At 42.7% G+C, this 25,789-nt stretch overlaps 2 long non-coding RNA genes across 2 annotated transcripts; one reads left to right on the forward strand and one right to left on the reverse strand.

Moving 5' to 3' along the window:
• Window positions 1–1,790: 1,790 nt before the first annotated feature.
• Window positions 1,791–17,766, reverse strand: LOC107969535 (uncharacterized). Its single transcript, XR_001711437.3, has 2 exons — window positions 17,240–17,766; window positions 1,791–2,266 (listed from the first exon to the last, which is right to left on the reverse strand). It is a non-coding gene; the product is annotated as an uncharacterized LOC107969535 (long non-coding RNA).
• On the forward strand, window positions 10,378–22,847 carry LOC134808632 (uncharacterized). The gene is made up of 3 exons (XR_010152002.1): window positions 10,378–17,336; window positions 21,263–21,357; window positions 22,703–22,847. It is a non-coding gene; the product is annotated as an uncharacterized LOC134808632 (long non-coding RNA).
• Window positions 22,848–25,789: the final 2,942 nt, after the last annotated feature.

The raw sequence follows: 25,789 nt of genomic DNA on the forward strand, positions 1-25,789 counted from the left end.
TCCTTTGTGCAAATGCTGTTTGCCCAGAACTTCAGCCACTGAAAATCCTGGGAACTTTCTCTTCCTGGCTGCCAACCTAGCAGTTTGGACTCACAGACGAGATTTTTAAATCACTGAGGGATTTAAGCCTCTCTGTGTCACAGAAAAGCGAACACCCTCCCAGTTGAAGGTGGCCCCAAAGATGCGGGCCTGGGACCCAGGACTTCTGCAGGAGAGTGGACGCCTGGGTGCCCCCCGCCTTGCCCTGCACATGGTAGGTGCTCAATAATTACACAATAAATATTCACACAAAGCAGTGATTCTGCCGAAGAGATCCACTGCAATGCACCTGGCTTCCTAGAAGCAATAAATGAAAAGCTTTTCTATTTTTTTAAAAAGAGAAAAGATTAATGAAGCCCTGACGTAGAGGCAGAGAGCTCAACAGAATCCAGTGACTCAAGGCGTGCGCAGAAGCAATTTGCTTCTGAAACTCTAAACACGGTTCTTTAGTACTTCCTGACACTCCTCAGCAGCAAGCAAATAAATATTTACATGTGGAAGGAGACTGTCCTTTGAAATGTAGGTTGTTCCATTCAGAAGAGAAATACGGCAAGGTGCCGCTGCTTTAGTGGCAACACGCGTTATTATTTATGTTTTCCAGTTTGAAAATCGTGCGCTTTCTATTAGGACCCTTACATGGTAAACACTGATTCCCACGTGAAGCGAATTAGTCCAGCAACCCCCCCCCCCCCCGCCTTGGTGGTTCAGGGACAACAGCATAAGCTCTGACAAATCACCCTTTGTTTTATGCTTTGATTACCTGGTGAGCTAAAAACAATGATAGTAAAGGCCTGGACCTGCCATGTATTCAGTCTGCATTTGTTACTCTCCCCTTTCTTCCATTTATGAGTTTGTTCCCAAAAGATTTTTTAAAAAATTCTGACTTGAGTAACTTTTCCTCTGATCTGATCTGTTGTCAAATTAGTGGGTGGCAGGAGAAAGCCAGCCACATGATATCATCGTTTCCTATTCAAACAGACGGCTTTTTTTTTTTTTTCAATAAAAATACTCGACTGCAAGACTATGAGTGTGCAGATAATTCTGCTGCTTACTCCGATTGGAGGTGTCTCCAGGGAGTTTCCAAGCACAGGAAGCATTCCTGCTCTGAGGTTTCGGAAGAACACTTTCAGCAGGATTTCGGGTCACTGAAATGAAAGTGAACTATGCTCTGTACAAATGTATCATGTTTAATTCAGGAGAAATTCATGCATTTCTTTGTTCTATAAATATTTACTGGCAGCTCGTTTTGTATAGGAGGCTGCCACCTCCCAAAAGCCCCCTGCTCCTCGAGTGGGTTGAGCCTGAGACCCCACATCCACAGACGTGCCCAGCGGCCTTGGGTGCTCAACACAGGCTCGTTCAGGTACGACCAGATAACGGGGCATACCTGGTCCCAGAGTTCAAGGGCTTGTCTTATTTTATTTTAAACATCAGACTCTAACTGCTTGTTTAATCTAAATGTTAGCAATCAACCTACAGCCACCTGAAATATGTGGGTGGTGTTTAACAGATGATAAAGATCATATATTACTTGCATGGAAAGAATGTAGAAATATAGGTGTCCCTTTTAGTCTTTAGTGTGTCCCCATAATCAATGTCCCCAGCTCATTAATGAAAAGGTCCCCTCCTCCTCCCCCATCGCTGCCCTCATTCCTATAATGTAAACAGCCACCAATGGCTCCTATTTCTTTGTTCAAACAAACAATAGCCTTATAACGAAGACGAAAATTAATATCAGGTGAAAGCCTCACTTCAGGGTGCTTATGGCTTTTTCTTTTTTCCAGAATAACAGAGTACACCAGTCATCATAAGAAGAAAAATTCACATTTAAAGTTTGGAAAGCAACAGGACAAAGGTCTGTCTTCAGTGGTGCGTAGACATGCTTGTGATTGAATTGGAAATAGTTCTCTTTCCTTCTCTCTGACTTCCTAACTGAAAAGCTGCAGCGTGGGGAGAAAGGCTGCTCAGAAGCCTGGAGCCAGAACACGCACCCCGGCTTTCGCAGGGCCGGCTCACTTGGTTAGAATCAAAGGAAAAGCCTTGTTATTTGGGAAGCTGGGCGTCCTCACCAAATTAGGGGATTTAATTTGCAGATATCTAAGGAGTGCTTTGAAATGAAAGATGAACTAAAATCTGCTCTGAGGCCCGTGATTTTTCACCAGTGGAGAAGGATTCTCTTGCTGCTGGACATACGTGAAAAGCATCATCTGATCTGAAACGCAAGTCCCTGCAAGACAGAGGAGAGACTTTATAAACATTTTATACCATTCTATGAAATCAATTCGATTCAGGGCTAGAATTCAAGAAATAATCCATGGGCAAATATATCTGATGGTAAACCCAAACGATTATATTGTTACCCTCTTGTACTTTTTTTAATTTTTTATTATTTGATATTATTATCACAAAAGTCGCTGGAACAGGATCCATGAGCTGCTTCTTCACTGCTAGTGTTTTCAGAAGCTGATGGATTATTAAGCTCCAATTGAATACTTGATTTCCAATGATTCCATTAATTTTTCTGGTTTGTGGTAGGATTTGATTTACTTATTTTGTACTTTAACACACCAATAAAAAATAGATATTAAGAAATAGTGAAATTTGTTGCTTCAAAATAACCCTTAAAATTTAGAGTTTAGTGAAATGAAGCAATTCAAATAGAGAAACGATTATCCTTCATTTCCTTAAGGCACAGAAGTTGAGACTAGGTTCGAGAACCTTCATATTTTAAAAACTGGAAAATACTGGCTAAGTGAGGACTGGGCGGCCATACTCCACACATGCTCTGTGTGCTCGGAGCGAAGAGGGGAACGCACTGAATGAGATGAACTGGAAGGAGGTGCAGCCGCGAAGGAAATCCTTCTGTTGGGAGAGTTCACCTGTTTAGGATAATCCTTCGAATAGGACGCAACAGTGATGTGAGGAGAAGCTTTGGAGCTGATTTAGATTTAGACAGTCTATCACAGGCTGTTTGGTTGCATCCCTTTGGGGCCGGTCTCATTTTAGGTCTAAATATGCAGGAATGGGGCTCTGGCTTCCAGAAGTTGCAGGCTGCAAAAGGCTGGGGCCACCATCTTTACAGATAATCCATTAGTTTGATTCTCTTAGGGGCCAGGAAGAAAACCAAGAACACTCAATGGACTATGGGACTCAAATAATCCACAGGAGGCGTTTGTAAAGGGGCAAAACTGTGTGTGCCCGGTAATTCTTGGAGCTCGCAATAGAGGTGGAGAAGCAGTGATGGGCCCCACAGCAGCAGGGGCTTGGGAATGACGGAAAAGAACAAAATGATGGAAGGACAGCTGGAAGAAACAGGGAAGCTTCCTTTTAACTGGATGCTGGGTCTCAGCCTTGAATAGTTCCTGGCCTTCGGAGGCCTTTTCTCAGGGGGCATGGCCTGGGGACTCCCTGCTTGCTCTGCTGAGCTTTCAGGGAAGGAGAAATGGGCAAGGCCAGAGGCGACCATCAGGTGCTCCGTAGGCACAGAGGCAGAACTCAAGGTTTAGCTTTACCTTAAGAGGGTGACTGCAAAGTGTGCTCCCTGGACCAGGGGCCTCGGCCTCACCTGGGAGCTTGCTAAAAATGCAAGTTGCTCTCACCCAGACTGAATCTAAAATTCTGGGTACTGCCCAGCAATCTCTGCTCACACTTTCTCCAGATGATTCTGGTGCAAGCTAACCTTTCAAAAGTCCTGGGTCCCATTCCCAGAGGCTGTGATTAAGTTGGTCTAGGGCTGTGGCCTAGACCTGGGGGTTTTGGAAGCCCACAGGTGATTCTGTTATGCAGCCATTGTTGGCAGGCTGTTCGCGGTGCTGTTCAACAGGTCCTGCCGTGGGATGGAAAGGGTCTGTATCTGCACTGGCCAATGTGGGAGCCAGCCCTGTGGCTACTGAGCACTTGGCCCCTGGCTAGTGCAACTGAGGAGCTGAATTTTTCATTTCATTTACTTTTAATTAAGTTTAAATAGCTAAATGTGGCTATTGGCTGCCTTATTGGATAGCGGAGTTCTAGAACCACAGATAAATGTAATACTGTCCCATTAGTTGATTTAAAAATCCAATGCCTCTGTAATCCTAGCACTTTGGGAGGCCAAGGTGGGCTGATCACGAGGTCAAGAGATCGAGACCATTCTTGCCAACATGGTGAAACCCCGTCTCTACTAAAAATACAAAAATTAGCCGGGCATGGTGGCAGGCACCTGTAATCCCAGCTACTCGGGAGGCTGAGGCAGGAGAATCACTTGAACCCAGGAGGCGGAGCTTGCAGTGAGCCAAGATTGCACCACTGCACTCCAGCCTGGTGACAGACAGAGATTCTGTCTCAAAAAAACAATGCCTCACAGAGTTAAATATTTAAGTTGATAAGAAAAATGGTAGTCGAGTCTTTGAGGATTATTTTAAAATCCACTTTGGTGATAAATAGATAAAAACAGTGTGGTAGGGCCCAGAAGTTCTTCCTGATTTCTACCTGTTGGAGCTGAATTCCTCAATTTTACTTGTAGGAGAACAGCTTCCTGAAGGGCACCTTACCCAGCCATTCCTGAAGGGCACCTTACCCAGCCATTCCTGAAGGGCACCTTACCCAGCCATTCCTGAAGGGCACCTTACCCAGCCATTCCTGCATGCAAGTGTGTATGAGAACGGCAGGGGGCATTATATGAAAATCCAATTCCTGGGCTCTATCCCAGATGTTCCTATCCAATAGGTCTGGGTTGGGGCCCTGGAAACTGCATTTTTGGCAAACCCCTTACTGATTTGGATGCACAAGTTTCAAGGAACAGGCACTAAGGATCGCTGATTTAGAATCTGTTTGTCCATCCAGGAAAGCCAGAGTCACCACACTTGAGTAAACGGGTTTTGATGTAGGAAAGGTCTTTATAATTCTTTCATGAATTCACCAAACTTTAAAAGCTGTACTATTTTTGGCTGGGCTTGGTGGCTCACGCCTGTAATCTCAGCACTTTGGGGGCCAAGGCGGGTGGATCATGAGGTCAGGAGATCGAGACCATCATGGCTAACACAGTGAAAACCTGTCTGTACGAAAAATACAAAAAAAAAAAAATTAGCCGGGCATGGTGGCGGGCGCCTGTAGTCCCAGCTACTCAGGAGGCTGAGGCAGGAGAATGGCGTGAACCGGGCAGGCGGAGCTTGCAGTGAGCCGAGATCGTGCCACTGCACTCCAGCCTGGGCGACAGAGCGAGACTCTGTCTCAAAAAAAAAAAAAAGAAAAGCGGTAGTATTTTCAAGACTGTGCTAAGCTGGAGGAGAAATTGGTGAACAGAGTTCAGTGCCTCCCTTTAACTAATAACATAAATACACTTCGTGTTGCTGTGTAGTTAATATTCGCAGCTGCTGAAGGTGCTGCAATTCACCGGGGGACTGCTGAAAACTCCAATCAGTGCCCGACTTATGTTCCTTTCCACACTGCACAGGAAGGGCCTTTTTGGGTAGTGTCTACAGCTGTTAACTCTTTGTGGGCTCAGCCTTCAGATGCTGTGTTACAGAAAGCCCTTACCGCAATCCTAAATGCTGCTTCTTTTATTAATGGTACTGTCATTTATTTAGGGCCTCCTGTATGTTAGGCAATCCACACATATTGCACATAGCATGAATGTATTGTTCAAACTGAAATACTTTTGAAAGTAAATGGGGACAAATTAAAAATTCTTTCAGGACAGCAAAACTGTGGGACACACTGGGAGGTACTGTCACCTTAATTAGACATCATCATTACTGGGGGAATGAGAATTATGAGGTCACACAGCTAGGAAGGGGCCAAGGCCCCAGCATAGGTCTGTCTAATTCTATCCTGGGTTGAATTCTGTGCCCCAAAATTCATGTCTACCCAGAACCTCATAATTTGACCTTATTTGGAAATACAGTCTTTGAAGACGTAATTAATTAAGATGAGGTCATATTGTCCACTGCCTGGCTAAGTATTGAAGGTGTGTCCCACCCTGCACAGGGTCCATTGGCAAAACCTGGGAGACTTACTGGTTCCAAGTAGTTAAGGAAATCTCTAATTTAATTAGCTGATTTCTAAGCTAACTAAGGAGAGACTTCAGTGGCTATACATGACAAAGAATAGAGACTTCACAGAATTAGTTCAGCAAAGTCACTAAAGAAACAATTAGCTATACCTATAACAAACAACAACAAATCCTCGAGAGGGGAAAAATATTTCCAGAATTGTCACATTATATTATCTAAAATACCTAGTTTTAAATACAAAATTATGAGACATGCAAAGAAACAAGAAAATATTACTCATTCACAGGATAGGAACTGTCCCTGAGGAAGCTTAGACATTGGGCTTACTCAACAAAAACTTTGCATCAGCTATTTTAAATAGATTCAAAGAACTAAAGAAAACCATGTCTAAAGGTCTAAGGAAGGGATGATAATGCTGTTTCAAGAAACAGAGAATATTAAAAGTGACATATAAATTATAAAGAAGAATCAAATAGAAATTCTGGAGTTAAAAAGTACAGTAATGGAAATACAAAATTTGCCAAAAGAAAGTCTTAACAGCATACTTGAGCAACAAAAGAAGCAAATTTGAAGATATGTCGATAGAGATTACATAGCCAGAAGAAAAGAAATTAAAAGAATAAAGAAAAGACAAGGAGCCTCAGAGACCTGTGTGAAAACTTTAAGCATAACAATATATGCATAATGGGAATCCAAGAAGGAGTAGAGAGAAAGAGGCAGAATGAATATTGGAATAAATAATGACCAAAATCTTCTCAAACCTGTTGAAAGACATAAATCTGTACATCCAAGAAGTTTGATAAACTCCAAGTAGAATAAACTCAAACAGATCCACATCAAGACACATCATAATGAAACTTTCAAAAGATAAAGACAAAGAGAGAATCTTGAAAGCAGCAAGAGAGAAGCAACTCCTCATGTATAAGCAATTCTCAATAAAATTTATAGCTCATTTCTCATCAGAAGGAAATCCTTCAGGGTAAGATGAAGGTATCCTAGAAAATAAATTGAATCCACACAAAGAATAAAAGAAACTGATAAAAGTATCTACAAAAGCAAACATATAAGACAGTTATTAATGTAATTTTTCTTTGTAACTTCTCTCTTTTCTCTTTTTTCTTTATTTTGTATTTCAATAGGTTTTTGGGGAACAAATGGTGTTTGGTTACATGAATAAGTTCATTAGTGGTGATTTCTGAGATTTTGATGCATCCATCACCGAAGCAGCATACACTGTACCCAATGTGTAGTGTTTTATCCATCATCCCCTCCCACCCTTTCCCCTGAGTCCCCAAAGTCCATTGTATTATTATGATTTGTACTTTAAGTTCTGGGATACATGTGCAGAATGTGCAGGTTTGTTGCATAGGTATACATGTGCCACGGTGGTTTGCTGCACCCACCAACCTATCATCTAGGTTTTAAGCCCCACATGCATTAGGTATTTCTCCTAATGTTGTCCCTCCCCTAGCCCCCCATCCCCTGACAGGCCCCAGTGTGTGATGTTCCCCTCCCTGTGTCCATGTGTTCTCACTGTTCAGCTCCCACTTATGAGTGAGAACATACCATGTTTGGTTTTCCATTTCTGAGTTACTTCACTTAGAATAATGGTCTCCAATTCTATCCAAGTTGTTGTGAATGCCATTATTTCATTCCTTTTTATGGCTGAGTAGTATTCCATGGTGTGTGTGTGTGTGTGTGTGTGTGTGTGTGTGTGTATCACATTTTCTTTATTCATTTGTTGATGGATGGACATGTGGGCTGGTTCCATATTTTTGCAATTGCAAATTGTGCTGCTATAAACATGGCATGTGTAAGTTTCTTATAAGGACTTTTTCCCTTCGGGTAGATACCTAGTACTGGGATTGCTGGATCAAACAGTGGGTCTACTTTTAGCTCTTTAAGGAATCACCACACTGTTTTCCATAATGGTTGTACTAGTTTATATTCCCACCAACGGTGTAAAAGTGTTCCCTTTCTACCACATCCATGTCAACATCTATTATTTTTTGAATTTTGAGTATAGCCATTCTTGCAGGAGTGGGGTGGTACCACATTGTGGTTTTGATTTGCATTTCCCTGATAATTAGTGATGTTAAGCATTTTTCCATATGTTTGTTGGCCATTTGTATATCTTTGAGAATCTCACTTTTTGATGGGATTGTTTTTTTCTTGCTGATTTGTTTGAGCTCTTTGTAGCTTCTGGATATTTGTCCTTTGTCGGATATATAGATTGTGAAGATTTTCTCCCATTCTGTGGGTTGCCTGTTAACTGTGCTGATTATTTGTTTTGCTGTTGCAGAAGCTTTTTAGTTTAATTAAGTCCCATCTATTTATCTTTGCTTTTGTTGCATTTGCATTTGGGTTCTTGGTCATGAAGTCTTTGCCTAAGTCAAGGTCTAGAAGGGTTTTTCCAATGTTATCTTCTAGAATTTTTATGATTTCAGGTCTTAGATTTAAGTCTTTGATCTATCTTGAGTTGATTTTTGTACAAGGTGAGAGATGAGGATCCAGTTTCATTCTTCTACATATGGCTTGCCATGTATTTCAGCACCATTTTTTGAATAGGGTGTCCTTGCCCAGCTTTATGTTTTTGTTTGCTTTTTCAAAGATCAGTTGGCTGTAAGTATTTGGCTTTATTTCTGGGGTTTCCTATTCTATTCCATTGCTCTATATGCCTATTTTTATACCAGTACCATGCTGTTTTGGTGACTATGGCCTTATAGTATAGTTTGAAGTCAGATATGTGATGCCTCCAGATTTGTTCTTTTTGCTTAGTTTTGCTTTGGCTTTGTGGGCTCTGTTTTGGTTCCATATAAATTTTAGGATTTTTTTTCTAGTTCTGTGAAGAATGATGGTGGTATCTTGATGGGAATTGCACTGAATTTGTAGATTGCTTTTGGCAGTATGGTCATTTTCACAATATTGATTCTACCCATCCGTGAGCATGGAATGTGTTTCCATTTGTTTGTGTCATCTATTATTTCTTTCAGCAGTGTTTTGTAGTTTTCCTTGTAGAGGTCTTTCACTTCCTGGGTTAGGTATATTCCTAAGTATATTATTATTATTATTATTATTATTATTATTATTATTATTATTACTATTATTATTATTATTATTTTGCAGCTATTGTAAAAGGGGTTGAGTTCTTGATTTGATTCTCAGCTTGGTCGCTGCTGGTGTACAGCAGAGCTACTGATTTGCGTATATTAATTTTGTTTTTGTTTGTTTGTTTTTGTTTTTGTTTGAGATGGAGTCTCACTGTTGCCCAGGATGGAGTGCAGTAGCACAATCTTGGCTCACTGCAGCCTCCGCCACCCAGGTTCCAGTAATTCTCCTGTCTCAGCCTCCCAGGTAGCTGGGATTACAGGCATGCACCACCACGCCTGGCTAATTTTTGTATTTTTAGTAGAGATGGGGTTTCACCATATTGGCCAGGCTGGTCTTGAACTCCTGACCTAAGGTGATCCTCCCGCCTCGGCCTCACAAAGTGCTAGGATTATAGGCATGACCCACCGTGCCTGGTCTGATATGTATATATTAATTTTGTATCCTGAATCTTTGCTGAATTAATTTACCAGTTCTAGGAACTTTTTGGATGAGTATTTAGGGTTTTCTAGGTATACAATTATATCATTAGCAGTGACAGTTTGATTTCCTCTTTACCAATTTGGATGCCCTTGATTTCTTTCTCTTGTCTGATTGCCCTGGCTAGGGCTTCCATTACTATGTAGAATAGAAGTGGTGAAAGTGGGCATCCTTGTCTTGTTCCAGTTCTCAGAGGGAACGCTTTCAACTTTTCCCTGTTCAATATAATGTTGGCTGTGGGTTTGTCATAAATGGCTTTTATTACCGTAAGGTATGTCCCTTCTACGCCAGTTTTGCTGAGGGTTTTAATTATAAAGGGTGCTGGATTTTGTCAAATGCTTTTTCTGCATCTATTGAGGTGATCATGTGATTTTTAATAACTTCTCTTTTTTTCTATCTGATTTAAAAGGCAACTGTATAAAACAAAATTTATAAATCTATTTTTGATGGGCACTTAAGGTATAAAGATATTTTGTGACAATAGCAGCATGGAGAGCAGAGCTATAAAGAAACAAAGTTTTTATATTTAGTTGAAATCAAGTTGGTATGAATCCAAACTAGATTTCCAGAAATTAAGATGCTAATTTTAATCCCCAGGGCGACTACTTAGAAAATAACTCACAAATATAAGTAAAAGAAACAAACAGGCCAGGCGCAATGGCTCACGCCTGTAATCCCAGCAATTTGGGAGGCCGAGGCGGGTGGATCACCTGAGGTCAGGAGTTCAAGACCAGCCTGACCAACATGGAGAAACCCCATCTCTACTAAAAATACAAAATTATCCAGGCATGATGGTGCATGCCTGTAATCTGAGCTACTCAGGAGGCTGAGACAGGAGAATTGCTTGAACCCGGGAGGCAGAGGTTGCAATGAGCCAAGATCACTCCATTGCACTTTAGCCTGGGCAACAAGAGCAAAACTCTGTCTCAAAAAGAAAAAAAAAGAAAAAAAAAAATTAGCCGGGCATGGTGGCACGTGTCTGTAGTCCCAGCTACTCGGGAGGCTGAGGCAGGAGAATCATTTGAACCCGGGAGGCGGAGGTTGCATTGAGCCCAGATCATGCCACTGCACTGCAGCCTGGGTGACAGAGCGAGACTCCATCTCAAAAAAAAAAAAAAAAGAAAGAAAAAAAAAGAAACAAACAAGGAAACATCCTTCATTATCAGTAATTATATTAAATGCAAATGAATTAAATTCTACAATAATTCTACAATGAAAAGGCAGAGATTTGCAGCATGGATTTAAAAAACTACTTGATCCAAGTATATGCTCTTCACAAAAGACACTTTCTTTTTTTTTCTTTTAAGTTCTGGGGTACATGTGCAGGATGTGCAGGTTTGTTACGTAGGTAAATGTGTGCCATGGTGACTTGCTGCACCTATCAATCCATCACCTAGGTATTAAGCCCAGCATGCATTAGCTATTTTTCCTGATGCTCTCCCTCCTCCCCACAACTCCAGACAGGCCCTAGTGTGTGTTGTTCCCCGCCCTATGTCTATGTGTTCATATTGTTCAGCTCCTGCTTATAAGTAAGAACATGCGGTGTTTGGTTTTCTGTTCCTGCATTAGTTTGCTGAGGATAATGCCTTCCAGCTCCATCCATGTCCCTGCAAAGGACATTATCTCATTCCTTTTTACGGCTGCATAGTATTCCATGGTGTATATGTACCATGTTTTCTTTATCCAGTCTATCATTAATGGACATTTGGATTGATTCCATGTACAAAAGATACTTTCAATTCAAAGACATAAGTAGGTTGAAAGTCAAAGAATGGAAAAAAATATTCCTTGCAAACAGTAACCAAAAGAGACCTGGAGGGCTATACTAACACTAGGAAAAAAAGACTTTATGACAAGAATTGTTATAAGAGATAAAAGGGTCACTCCATTAAGAAGATATGACAATTAGGAACATATATGCACCTGTAAACAGAGCCTCCAAAATACGTAAAGTTATGAGATAATTGAAAAGAGAAAGAATTCAACAATAATATTTATTTGAAGACTTCAATATACCCCTTTCAATAATGGATAGAACAACTAAACAGAAGATCATCACGGAAACAGAAGACTTGAAAAAATTATAAACCTACTAGACCTAATAGACATTTATAGGACACTCGACTCAACAACAGCAGAATGCCCATTCTTCTCAATTATACATGGAGCATTCTCCAGGATAGACCATATGTTATGACATAAGTCTTTATAAATTCACGTCATACAAAGTATCTTCTCCAACCCAATGGAATAAAACTAGAAATTAATAATAGAAGAAAAACAGGAAAATTCACAATATGTGGAAATTAAACAACACACCTAAACAATCAATGGATCAAAGAAGAAATCACAAAGGAAATTAGAGAATATTTGGAGATGTATGAAAGCAAAAACACACAATACCAAAACCATGGGAAGCAGTATTTAGAGAAACATTTATAGTTGTAAAATTCTGCATTTGAAAAGAATAAATATCTCAAATCAATAACCTAGCTTTATACGTTAAGGAACTAGAAAAAGAAGAGCAGGCAGGGCATGGTGGCTCACACCTGTAATCCTAGCACTTTAGGAGGCTGAGGCAGGCGGATCACAAGGAGGCAGAGGTTGCAGTGAGCCGAGATGGCGCCACTGCACTCCAGCCTAGGCGACAGAGCGAGACTCTGTCTCAAATAAATAAATAAATAAATAAATAAATAAATAAAGGAAAAGAAGAGCAAACTGAAACCCAAAACAAGCAAAAGAAGTAAATAATAAAGATTAGACTAGTGATAACAAAGTAGACAATAGAAAAACGAGAAAAGAAGTGAAACCAAAAATTGGCTCTTTGAAAAAAAAAAATCAACAAAATTGACAAACCTTTAGCTAGTCTGACCAAGAAAACGGTGAGAAGATTCAAATAACTAAAATTAGGAATGGAAGCAGGGACATTGCTACCAACCTCACAGGAAAAAAATGTATAAGACTATAATAATTGTATGCTACTAGGATTTGGATGTGGTTTGTTCTTACCAAAACTTGTGTTGAAATTTCCTTCCCAATATGGCAGTGTTGAGGGGTGAAGTCTAGTGAAAATGTTTGAGTCTGGGGGTGGGTCCCTCATTGACAGATTAGTGCCATCTTGTGGCAGTAAGTTCTCACTCTCATGGGACATTGTGAGTCCTGATTTCAGCAGCAGCTGTTCCAGATGTACTGTCCTTATTAACATGCAGCCATTATTCTGCATGTTTCTGTGTGGATATTTTTAGATAAGATTAGCATTTAAATTGGTGGACTTTCAGTAAAGCAAATTGCCTTCTGTAATGTGGGTGGGCCTCATCTAATCAGTCGAAGGACTGAATAAATCAGCCTAACCTCTCCAGAGCAAAAAGGAATTCTGTGGCAGACAGTCTTCAGACTTGAACTGCAATCTTGGCTCTTCCTTAGATCTCCAGCCTGCCAGTCAACCCTGCAGATTTTGGAGTAGCCAACTTCCACAACTGCATGAGCCAGTTCCTTAAAATAAGTCTCTTTATGTGTGCACTACATATACACATCCTGTTGTTCCTCTTTCTCTGGAGAACTCTGACTAACACCATCTTCTACAGACAGGACCGACAAGCTGTCAGGTTTATGAAGAATTAATATTTGGGAAGCCCTCGTGTATAAAGACTTCAGACCATTTGAGGTGTTGGCTGAAAGCAAAATAAACGTGATAATAAAAAGAAGTCTTAAATATCAGCTTTGGCCTCATGAACAGCTGCAGAAATCCAGACTGTATCCTCTCCTTCCTGCTGTGTCATGTATATATTTATGAGTTAATTAATTTTTGTTTGATTCCTCTCTCTTCTCTCTCACTATTATATATACGGTTTGTTTACAGTTAACTGTAGTTTAGTTCATAGGTTTCAGAATAACGCAACTACAGTGCAGGTGGAACTTGAGAATGAATGAACATCCAGGATTGAGGATGGATGCGGTCAGTAACTATTGTCACCCATTGGTGAGGGAGTGAGCATATTTTTTGTTTGAAATAAGGAGAATGGCATTGTCTCAAACAGAACAAGTTTGTTACTGTTGTTATGGGTGGAAATGAATGTCAGGAAAGAATATTATGTGTGTAAATCTAGAGAGTCAGACAAATAGATTTCAAAGGGTGTTTGTCATTCCTTTGTATTCTGGCAGACTCCCCAAGGTGTGTATCAGTGGATGCAGTGCTGGGTCTTCCCCTAACAAAGCTGAAATGCAAGTAAATCCTCCCTCTCCCTGCTCCTTGGTGGTCTGAACTCAGGATCTGGACCTGTCCTTACCCTACGGGATGCTCGCACGTGGATCTTTGACTCATCCACAGCAAAGGCCTGTGTGCTTTCTGTGGCTAATCCAGTGTTCTACCTCCTAAGACACAACAAAAAGAAGTTTGGTGTTGGCCCATTGTACCGGGAGCAAAGAAGGAGGTGAAAATGTTTTTCTAGGATGTTCTCTATAAAAACCTTCCTGATGCAAAGCACCTCTTTTTAGAGATTTGGGATAGGCTATTTAACCCCTAGCATCCTGGATTCTTCCATGGACAAAGACTGTGTCCTGTGGTTCTGTTGCTGTGGGTACCTACTCCAGGCCTTACCCCCTGGATGGTAAAAAGCTGTCAGGTGTTAATAGAAGGATTAGCACATAATAAAGTGCCCCCCACCCAAGTAATATTGGAAGAATTTAAAGAGGATGGTAATAATAAGAGCACCTTGGAAGAAAAAATCAAACAAGCATCTGCCATTGCATTCTATGCTGAAATTAGGTCAAATTTTGTTTTTAACACAAACCTTTATGCTTGTTTAGGAATAAAAGACACAGTGCCAATAGGCACTAACCTACTTTAGGAATTTTACCTGCTCACCAGAATGTCTAAAACATATTGTCCCACAAGTAAAGATTTTGCCCTATTGTTTCAAACACCATTCATTCCCATGGTACAAAACAGTGCAAAGTATAGGACGTGTTTGGTGGAGATACAGAATCCTTGAATGAGTTTAGATGGTGGTGGTGATGATGATAATGATGATGGATGTATTAAAAAGTCTAGCCGGGTGCGGTGGCTCACACCTGTAATCCCAGCACTTTGGGAGGCCAAAGCGGGCAGATCACCTGAGGTCATCAGTTCCAGACCAGCCTGGCCAACATGGCAAAACCCCCTCTCTACTAAAAATACAAAAATTAGCCGGGTGTGGTGGCACGTGCCTGTAATCCCAGCTACTTGGGAGGCTGAGGCAGGATAATTGCTTTTTTTTCTTTGAAACAGGGTCTTGCTCTGTTGCCCAGGCTGGAGTGCAGTGGTGCAAACACAGCTCACTGCAGTCTTCACCTCCTGGGCTCCAGCAATCCTCCCACCTCAGCCTCCCAAGTAGCTGGAATTATAGGTGCACACCACCACACCTGGCAATTTTTTTTTTTCATTTTTTGTATAAATGAGGTCTTGCCATGTTACCCTGGCTAAGGTTCTTATATAGTAAGTGGCTTAGATTGTAGATAATAGATTTAGAACCAAAACATCGATCTCTTGTCCCTCCAGTCAGTGCTTCTTGTACTGGAATGGATCTCTAGACTTGGTGTATGCACTCTCAATAGTGTGTATCGAAGGAGAGGAGAGGGCAGAGCAGGGGTAGTAGGGTGGGCTGGCCATTTTCTTGTGAGTTGAGAGGCTTAGACTCTGTTGGCACTAAGTGTCTTCTGATTTTAAAGAAGTCTCCTTACCTCCCGCTGCCTCAGTTCCTTTCTGTAAACCAGAGGAGAAGGGAAATTGTAGGATTCTCTCCTAATATGATCTCGTGTTCTAGGAAAGTCGTATGAAGGCGGAAGTGAAAGTAGATAATCTATTTTATTTCGTATGATTTTACCAACACATCTGTTGAATTTTTTTTTAAAACGTCATCATTCTGGTTCACATTTGCTTTTTTAAGACACATATTTGAGAATTCAGCCACTGGGCTTATTTATACTCATTATTATTCTAGGATAATCTTTGGGGTTTGAAATCACTTATAATCCCATAACACAAAACTGTGGCGAACATGTCCTCTGACCTACATGAATTATTTTCTGTGAAAATGAAAGTCGTGGACAGCCCTAATTAAATCCCTGCTGAGCAGATGCCAGTGCTTAGGACAGCTCTCCACGTGATCCATAGAAACAAATCAAGGTTTGCAGTTGGAGAACCACTAAAAGCAAGCCAGTGACTGTTCCTATGGCTTGTAAACACAAAAGAAAATATTAAAAAGTACACATGAGATACAAAGAATACTATTACAAGCAGGCCCAAGTCAGCCACTCAGCTTAGGCCTTAGAGCTGTGTCAGTATCGCTGAAGACTCTAAGGACTGGGCCTTCCCGACGCCATTCCTTCTCCTTCCTCCCAGAGCCACCATCGTCTAATGTTGTGTTCATAATTGACTTAATTTCCTTCCTCATTTTCCTATATAACCATGTATCCTTAAAGTATATGTTGCTAAATCTTGCATATATTTGAAGTTTCTATTTAAGATAAGTGGCATTATATTGTAGATAACCCAGTCTTTGGTTCAAGTTTATGTTTGGGAAGTCATCCACGGGTGTTGACATTTTCAGCTGAATGTCATTCATTTTCACTATCCTATAGAATTCCATTGCATGAATATCCCATGATGTATTTACTCATAGGGTTTTTTTTTCTTTTAATTACACAATTATATTATCTTAATATTATACATACATAACAATTATCATACCCTATTACCCAAAAGTTGTAAACATTCTGTGAATATAGGCTCCAATACGTAGAAGATTGAGCTGTGAACTCATTAATTTTCTACATAGTTTCTTTGGAAACCAAAGATTTGAAAGCCAGAGTTATTGCTGATCTCCTCTTTCTGCTTCATTAGGCCTGCCTTTCCCGGTAACCTGTTCCTCAAATAATATTTCTCCCAATTGTGACACCAACTAGATGTCAAAGCCTCAGTGATATCCGTTGATGTCAAAACATCAATTTATGTCAAATATAATTTAACCTAAAGCTAAGTTTCCTTTATTAGAATGATAATGTCATTTATCATATGTCTTTTCTTTCACTTTCCCTGATTTTAGTTATTAAAACAACACCCCACTTCAATGTGCTCATTTGTAAAATAGCAATGCCGTTACTAACTTGTGTCTGTTACAGAGAGTATCCTACGAAGATGGTCTCAAAGTACTTTGAGATGAACAGAATGTTCTATAAATGGGTATTGAAAATAATCAAGACATTCATGGATCCAAACAGGCCACAGAAATACCATAGCAACAAATGAACAATAATTGCTGCATTATGGGCTCTTTCCCCAGCTGCACTCATGCAATCAAAGCTCTGCTGCGTCTTCAGAGGAGCCCAGGTCAGGTCTGGCTGCCATCACCCATGAGGAAGACGTGCGGAGCCAGACAGGTGCCTGGAGGAAAGGTGGGTGTGTGCTGTCCTGCCCCATCCTCTCTGTTTCCCTCCCACGTGTTTGCAGAGACGTCCTCAGCATGGAACCAGGGCCCTTGACAGAGACATTGTCATTCTGGACACCCCACACCCAAGCCAGTTCATCCAAGTCACCCGATAAAATTGTGCTCTGAAGAAACTGCCTGTTGCAGCAAACTCCTTACCTTACTGGATGCATAGCGATGGCCAGCACAGGACGAGGCCATGGGAGGATCTTAATGACACAGTCCACTCTGCAAACCAAGGTCAACAAGGCAGCAGGTATGGCCACGGCCCCTCACCGTGGACTCTGTACGAGCCAATACACTGTGTTCTATTCCCCAGTTATTTCTGAATACGGCCGCAGGGAGATGTGAGCCAGCCCTCCTTCTCTAGGGCACACAGAGGCTAGAAAAGATCCACAGGACCTGTTCAACTTGCCAGTGATCCCAAACTCCTGACCCAGGCAGATCACTAAGAGAGAGAGAGAAATATTCCCTTTTCTAGGAAGGTCCTCTGGCCTCACCCAGCTCCATGATGTGTCCACTAGCTCGAGACACCCCAGTTATTGGGGGCATCTTCTCCAACTGTAGGGAGGACTGCGGCAAGGGCAGCTGTGGAGATGGTAGAATCTTTCCTGCGGGATTCTGGAATGTTGTGTCCCCTCTGGAAGAGACACAAGGAGTGAGGGCGAGACTGGAAAGGGTGTGGGAGGGAGAACCTTCCTTATTGCCTAGCGTCCCTCAGGGGCCAGTGACCAACCTTATTAGCCACCTCTGTGCATTCAACCACTTCCTCTCTCCTGAGGCAGCCCGAGCCTGAATATCTCAGCAAGGCATTAAGAAAGGCTTTAATAATTGATTTAATTAAAGTCTAAAAATTATAGAACCAGCTCCTATGCGTTGAGTGATTTCAGAGCTCTCTTTTTCTTTGCCGTCTTCGAAGGGTAATCTGGATGCTGGAGGGTTGCTCTCTGGCTTGACAAACTCAGTTTGTTTCCATAGTTACAAAACACTTGTGCTCTTCCCGACCCACAATCCATCAGGAGGGGTACGCTGGCTGCCTGGTAACCACGAGATCATTTCCTGAATTCACAGACCTCTTTAACATTATCCAAACATTAGAAAGGTGGTTGACCACACCTGTTTTGTGCGCTCCCTGACAATCTCATTTTGATTTAAGTATTTTGTAGGAAGCAAAGTAAAGACTATTTGCACTATAAATTACAAATATTTATGTCTAATCCCCCAATAAATGGGAATTTCAAGGGAAAAGGCGGGAACTCGAAAGAGTGAGCGCAGTCGCTGCAGTGGCCCAAGGAGTTTGCTCTTGCCCAGGCTGACTCCATGAGTCCAGCTCCCTCCTTGGAGAAAGGAAGCTGTCGGGGGAGCTGAATGCCACGGTAGTCAAGGGCCAGGCAGCAGATCTGAGAGATCTGGACGTAAATCTTTTTCTTTTTCTTAGACGAAGTCTCACTCTTGTCACCCAGGCTGGAGTGCAGTGGCGCCATCTCGGCTCACTGCAGCCTCTGCCTCCTGGGTTCAAGCTATTTTCCTGCCTCAGTCTCCTGAGTAGCTGGGATTACAGGCGTGTGTGCCACCATGCCCGGCTAATTTTTGTACTTTTCGTAGAGACAGAGTTTTGCCATGTTGGCCAGGCTGGTCTGGAATTCCTGACCTCAGATGATCTGCTCACCTGGGCCTCCCAAAGTGCTGGGATTACAGGCGTGAGCCACGGCGCCTGGCCACATAAATCTTTTTCTTACTAGATGTGGATAATTTATTCTCTCTTAACTGTATTAATAGTTCCCTTATCTGTGAAAGAGGTAACTCATGGCTTTGTTGAGAGGATTAAATAAGTGAAGGATTTAATACAAGTATATATTTTGCACTCAGGAAGTGATCATTGCTATTTTGCCCTATTGTTTCAAAACACCATCCACTCCCATGATACAAAACAGTGCGAAGTATAGGACATGTTCAGTGGAGATAAAGAATCCTCGAATGAATTTAGATGGTGGTGATGATGATAATGATGATGGATGTATTAAAGAGTCTAGCCAGGCGTGGTGGCTCACACCTGTAATCCCAGCACTTCGGGAGGCCGAGGTGGGTGGATCAACTGAGGTCAGGAGTTCCAGGCCAGCCTGGCCAACATGATGAAACTCCCTCTGTACTAAAAATACAAAAATTAGCTGGGTGTGTTGGCGGGCACCTGTAATCCCAGCTACTTGGGAGGCTGAGGCAGGAGAATTGCTTGAATCTGGGAGGTGGAGGTTACAGTGAGCCGAGACTGTGCCACTGCACTCCAGCCTGGGCAACAGAGTGATAGTCTGTCTAAAATTAAATTAAATTAAATTAAATTAAATTAAAAGTCTAGAGCCTTTCATGTAAATGTGGTTGCATTTGCTCCACTTCATGCAAGAGGCTGTTTAGCATGTGATTACAAGTGGCCCTCGAGCCAGAGTGTATGAGTTCAAATCTTGTCATTATCTCACCCTAGATGTGTAATCTTAGGTAACCTCCTCAAAGTTTATTATACTTGCGTAGGTTTCCTTATCAGTAAAATGGAAATAATAATATAAATCTCACTGCACTGGTAAGAGGATTAAGTGCACTCAGATTTCTAAAGGGCTTAGACCAGTGCCTGCTATTTAAGGAACAGACTCCACCACATGGGCTGAGTTGCACACCCTGTGATACAGACACACCTCTCAGTCTGCTCTGTGAGCTGTTTCTCTCCTGCCACCTTGGATGAAATCTTCCGCTGGTCCTCATAATTTTCACAATCACTCCTGAATGGTACAAAGTCCTCTGGTCACTTCTTGAAGTGGTAATGACCTTATTTCAGAGATTAACGTGCCTAGTCCCACATGAGAAAGTATTAAACTTCATCGCATGTTTCTCTTCCCCCCGTTTATGCTGGCCTAAGGGTATATTTGAATTTGTAGCTTTTGCTAAGAAGGTTGATGGAGGGGCAAGAGTCATGGAATTGATTTTTTACCACTTCCTTTAAAAGTCCCTCATAGGCCCTGCACCTTGCGTGGAATGTGGTTGTAGCTGACACTCATTATCTTGAGGCCTGGGCTGAAACTGGGAGAAAAAGAATCCCATTCTCCAACCTCCAGCTTCATTAAGATATCATTGAAAAATAAAAATTGTATATATTTATGGTGTACAGTATGATGCTGTGACATATGTATGCACTGTGAAAGGGCTCAATGAAGCTAATTAACTCATATAACACCATATATATATATACACACACACATGTATATATCACCATACACACACACACACACACACACACACAGATGAAAACATTGAAGATCCACTCTCTTAGCAATGCTCCAGTACATAATACATTACTATTATCTGTGGTCACTGTGCTGTGTGCTACAGAGCTCCCAAACTGCCTAATGAAAGTTTGTGCCCTTTTACCAGCATCTCCCCACCCAGCCAGCCCTCACCATTCTACCCTCTGCTATGAGTTCCACTATTTTAGTTTCTACACTTAAGTGAGATCCTGCAGTACTTGTCTTTCTGTGCCTGGCTTCTTTCACTCAGCATAATGGCTTCCAGGTTTTTCCATATTATCACAAATGATAGGATGTTCTTATTTTTTTAAGGCCGAATAGTGTTGCATTGTATATGTGTATATATAAGTCTATATATACACATACATACCACGTTTTCTGGTTTGTTTGTTTGTTTGTTTTTGAGACAGGGTCTCACTCTGTCACCCAGGCTGGAGTACAGTGGCTCAATCTCGGCTCACTGCAACCTCCTTCTCCCAGGCTCAAGCGATCCTCCCACCTCAGCCTCCCCAGTAGCTGGGACTGCAGGCATGCAGCACCACGCTTGGCTAATTTTTAAAAATATTTTGTCGAGACCAGCCCTCACCATATTTCCCAGGTTGGTCTCAAACTCCTGGACTCAAGCTATCCTCCTTGGCCTCCCAAAGTTCTGGGATTATAGGCATTAGCCACCGCGTCTGGCAATACCACATTTTCTTTATCCTTTTATTCTAGATGGACTCTTAGGTGAGTTACAAGTCTTGGCTGTTGTGAAGATTGCCACAATGAACACGGGTGTGACATCTCTTCGACATACTGATTTCATTTTCTTTACATATACACCCAGAACTGGGATTGCTGGGCCATAATGGTAGTCCTATTTAGTTTAGGTTTGTTTTTTTTTTCCACCCAGGCTGGAGTGCAATGGCATGATCATGGCTCACTGCAGCCACAACCTCCTGGGCTCAAGCAATCCTGCCTCAGCCTCTCAGGTAGCTAGGACTACAGGTGTGTGCCACCATACCCAGCTAATTTTTTTATTTTGTAAAGACAAGGTCTCACTATATTGCCCAACCTGGCCTCAGACTCCTGGTCTCAAGCAATCCTCCCACCTTGGCCTCCCAAAGTGCTGAGATTACAGGCGTGAGCCACCACACCGGGCTATTTTTATTTTTTGAGGAAACTTCATCTGTTTTCTGTAATGGCAATACTAACTTACCTTCCCATCAACAGTGTACAGGGGTTCCCTTTTCTCCACATCCTGACCAAGCGTTATCTTTTTTTTTTTTTTCCTAATAGCCATTCTGACAGGTGTGAGATGATACTTCATTGTGGTTTTCATTTGCATTTCCCGACTGATTAGTGAGGCTGAGCATTTTTTTCATATACCTGTTGGCCATTTGTATGTCTTCTTTTGAGAAATGTCTATTCAGGTCCCTAGCTCATATTAAAATCTGGTTATTTGTTTTCCGGGAGTGGAGTTGTTTGAGTTTACTCTATTATTATTATTATTATTATTTTGAGATGGAGTCTTGCTCTGTTGCCCAGGCTGGAGTGCAGTGGCGCAATCTTGGCTCACTGCAAGCTCTGCCTCCTGGGTTCACGCCATTCTCCTGCCTCAGCCTCCCGAGTAGCTGGGACTACAGGTGCCCGCCACCATGCCCAGCTAATTTTTTGTATTTTTAGTAGAGACGGGGTTTCATTGTGTTAGCCAGGATGGTCTCGATCTCCTGACCTCATGATCCACCCGCCTTGGCCTCCCAAAGTGCTGGGATTGCAGGCGTGAGCTCCCGCGCCCGGCCTTGAGTTTCTTATATAGTTTGGATATTAACCTCTTATTAGATGTATAATTTTCAAATATTTTCCCCTGTTTTGTAGGTTGTCTCTTCGCTCTGCTGATTGTTTTCTTGTTGTGGAGAAGCATTCTGAGTTTGATGCACTCCCCTTTGTCTACTTTTGCTTTTGTTGTCTGTGCTTTTGTGGTCATAGCCAAAAAGAAAAATCCCATTTTTAATACTTATATGTGTAAAACAAATGTGACATTATTACTCTCAAAATGACAAATCTGAAATGACAGATCCTCAGTTTCACTCACGTATTGGGAGTCGAATCTAATGCAGCCTGTACAAATACTAATTTTCAGTTACCATATACATCCATACCTATTCCAATACTGGGTTACAAGATTTAGCAAATAAAAATGTGAGAAATGTAGTTACATTTGAATACCAAATAAACACAAGTAATTTTTTATAAGACTCAATCCTCTCCCATATATGGGGCATACTTATACTAAAAATGTATTCGCTATACTATGCAGCCATAAAAAATGATGAGTTCATGTCCTTTGTAGGGACACGGATGAAGCTGGAAACCATCATTCTCAGCAAACTATCGAAAGGACAAAAAACCAAACACTGCATGTTCTCACTCATAGGTGGGAATTGAACAATGAGAACACTTGGACACAGGAAGCGGAACATCACACACCGGGGCCTGTTGTGGGGTGGGGGGAGGGGGGAGGGATAGCATTAGGAGATATACCTAATGTTAAATGGAGAGTTAATGGGTGCAGCACACCAACATGGCACATGTATACATATGTAACAAACCTGCACGTTGTGCACATGTACCCTAAAACTTGGAGTATAATAATAATAAAATTAAAAACATAAATAAATAAAAATAAAATAAAAATGTATTCACTGTTTATCTGAAATTTAAATGTAACTGGATGTTTTATATTTTGTCTGGAAACTATTCCAATAATTCTTCTATTGGAGGTAGCTTGAGTTTTCAAGCCTAGATCAAGTAGAGTATTTTGGTTGCAAATAACAGATTACACATCTCATAACCGATGAGTAATTGGCATTTTCCCACAGAATCAGACATTGAGAAGAGGGTGGTTCCCCTGCTGGTTAAACACGTTCCTGGTCGTCCCTCCTACAGTGTTCTCAGTCTCCATCGCGGGTCAGATGCAGCTCCAGCATCACGTCCTCTCACAGCACATCTTAATGGATGCGACCCAGCCCTGGGCAGTCCTCTTTTAATTCAAGGAGGAGGTGTTTGAGACCCGTGGGGAATGGACTGGCCTCCTCTCCTAGGGTTGGCTGCCGCTTGTTGGGGATGTGGATCAGGCACTTCGGGTCTTTGCCCCGTGACAGAGAGACTTTCAGTTGCCCCTGGAGGCTGTCCAGGGAGATGCTGAGTTGGTGCTGGCTCAATAGCTCTGGCGGGCGGTGGCTGGAGGCCCAGGCCTAGAGGACCTGCCCAGTGAGGAGATATGGGAACGGGCACCCACATAACAATCTGGCCACTTTTCTGCAGGGCTGCCGTGCTATGCCTGGGGCCCGCTTCAGTCTCTAGTCACCTCGGATTTTCCAGAACCTGGGCGTGTCACTAGGGAAGGCTGAGAAACAGCAAAGATGACAGCCTGTCCCTCCCTCTGGGAGCTTTGTCCCAGGGAGGAACGGACTTGTTGCCTGGTGAAAGGCATCTGTAGGAAGTGGCTGGAGACCCCGGTTGAGAAGCCCGGCCCAGCGGAAAGGAACGGGATCAGGACCCGCTTAAAAAAGCAGAGTCTGGCCACGTTCTGGTAGAGCACCTGTGCTGTGCTGGGGTCCACTTCAGCCCCCTGTCGCCTCGGATACTCCCTAGCCCAAAGGCTGGAACGGCAAAGTCACCCAAAAAGCAAGGAGCTGGCGGCCCGCCTGTCCATCTGGGCACGCCATCCGAGGGGGACTTCAGATCTCTGTCAGCTGGAGATCTCCGGCAGGGGTGGCTAGAGGCCCTGGCTGGGAGGTCTGGCCCAGTGAGCAGCAACGGCGTCAGGCACCTGCTAAGCAGCAGTCTGGCCGTGTTTTGATAGGGCAGCTGTGCTGTGCTAAGGGATCTCTTCCGCCCCAGGTTAGCTCAGACTCTCCAGAGCCTGGAGGCTGGAAGGGCTAAATCACCTGAACAGCAAAGACGGTGGCCCACCCCTCACCCCGGGAGCTCCTTCTTAGGGAGGTGCAGGGCAGTGCTGGTAGCTGGCTGGAATTCCAAGCCGGGGGGCCTTTATCTTGTGGGGTGCTGTGGAAGTGGGGTCTGCAGGCTGCTGCTGCTCAGCCCTCTGGATTCAGCCTCTTTCCTAGGGGTATGTATGGGAGTCTAATCTCCCTCTTTGCCAGAGCTGCAGCTACTTTTGCCAGAAAGCCCAAGGATCTAAGGCTCCAGGGTCTCCATGCATGCCTGAGCAGCTGCTCTGCCCAGACTCCAGGCAGCTCTGTGTCAGACTGAAGACCCAAGGCCCTGGTGAGTGGGTTCACAAGGAGATCTCCTGAGCCAAGGGTTGCAAAGATCTGTGGGAGAAGCTTGGTTTCCCGGGCGGCTCATTCACTCCCTGCTTCCCTGGGCGAGGGAGGATGTCCTGGCTCCATGTTGCTCCCCGGGGGGCCGTTGTCCAGTCTTCCTTCTCTTCATTCTCTGTAGGGTCAAGTTGTTTCCTTGATGAATCCCAATGCAAGGACCTGAATGTTTCAGCTGCAGGAGTTGTATTTACTCGCCCCTTCTGTTCCTCTCTGTGAGAGCCACGCACACTAGCTGCTTCTAGCCAGTCATCTTGGCCCATCTCCCCAGATATTGGTGTTAACATTTTATTAGTTCAAGTGAAGTGTGGATATCTCCCTCCCATTAGTTTGTGTTACCTTCGTCACTTAAAAAATAATCAACATGATTTATGCAACACAGGAGGGGAAGGATAATCTTTGGGATGCGTACATTTCTACTCTTCCAATTGTCCTTTCTTACTTCCTGATGCACCAAGGTTTTTACTTTTATCATTTTCTTTCTGTTTGAAAAACTTCCTTTAGTCATTCTTAACCCTTTTCCCATTTAGAAAACCAAAAAAAGTGCAGTTCACTTCCAGGTCTCATTTAGTTTTACATAAACACGCTCTTGGAGTCTGAAGCAAATCTGACTGACTTTCTTTCTTTCTTTCTTTCTTTTTGAGACAGAATCTTGCTCTGTCACCCAGGTTGGAGTGCAGTGGCTCGATCTTGGCTCACTGCAACCTCCGCCTCCTGGGTTCAAGCCATTCTCCTGGCTCAGCTGCCCCAGTAGCTGGGATTACAGGCATGCACCACCATGCCCAGCTAATTTTTGTATTTTTAGTAGAGACGGGGTTTCACCATGTTGGCCAGGCTGGTCTCGAACTCCTGACCTCGTGATCTGCCCGCCTCAGCCTCCCAAAGTGCTGGGCCACCGTGCCCGGCCAAATCTGACTGACTTTCAATGTGAAAATAAACTATAAATGCTGTTGTTGGAGTTGTTTCTAAACAGAACTAACTTCAGAATTGCCTGAATCATCAGATTCATGTATTTCGGAAAAATAGGATTCATCAAAAGAATCTTCTTTGGGAATGATGTTAACATCACCTGTAGGAATGCTACGTTTTCTAGG

Source organism: Pan troglodytes, chromosome 17, assembly GCF_028858775.2.
Source record: "Pan troglodytes isolate AG18354 chromosome 17, NHGRI_mPanTro3-v2.0_pri, whole genome shotgun sequence".
NCBI classification, from domain to species: domain Eukaryota; kingdom Metazoa; phylum Chordata; class Mammalia; order Primates; family Hominidae; genus Pan; species Pan troglodytes.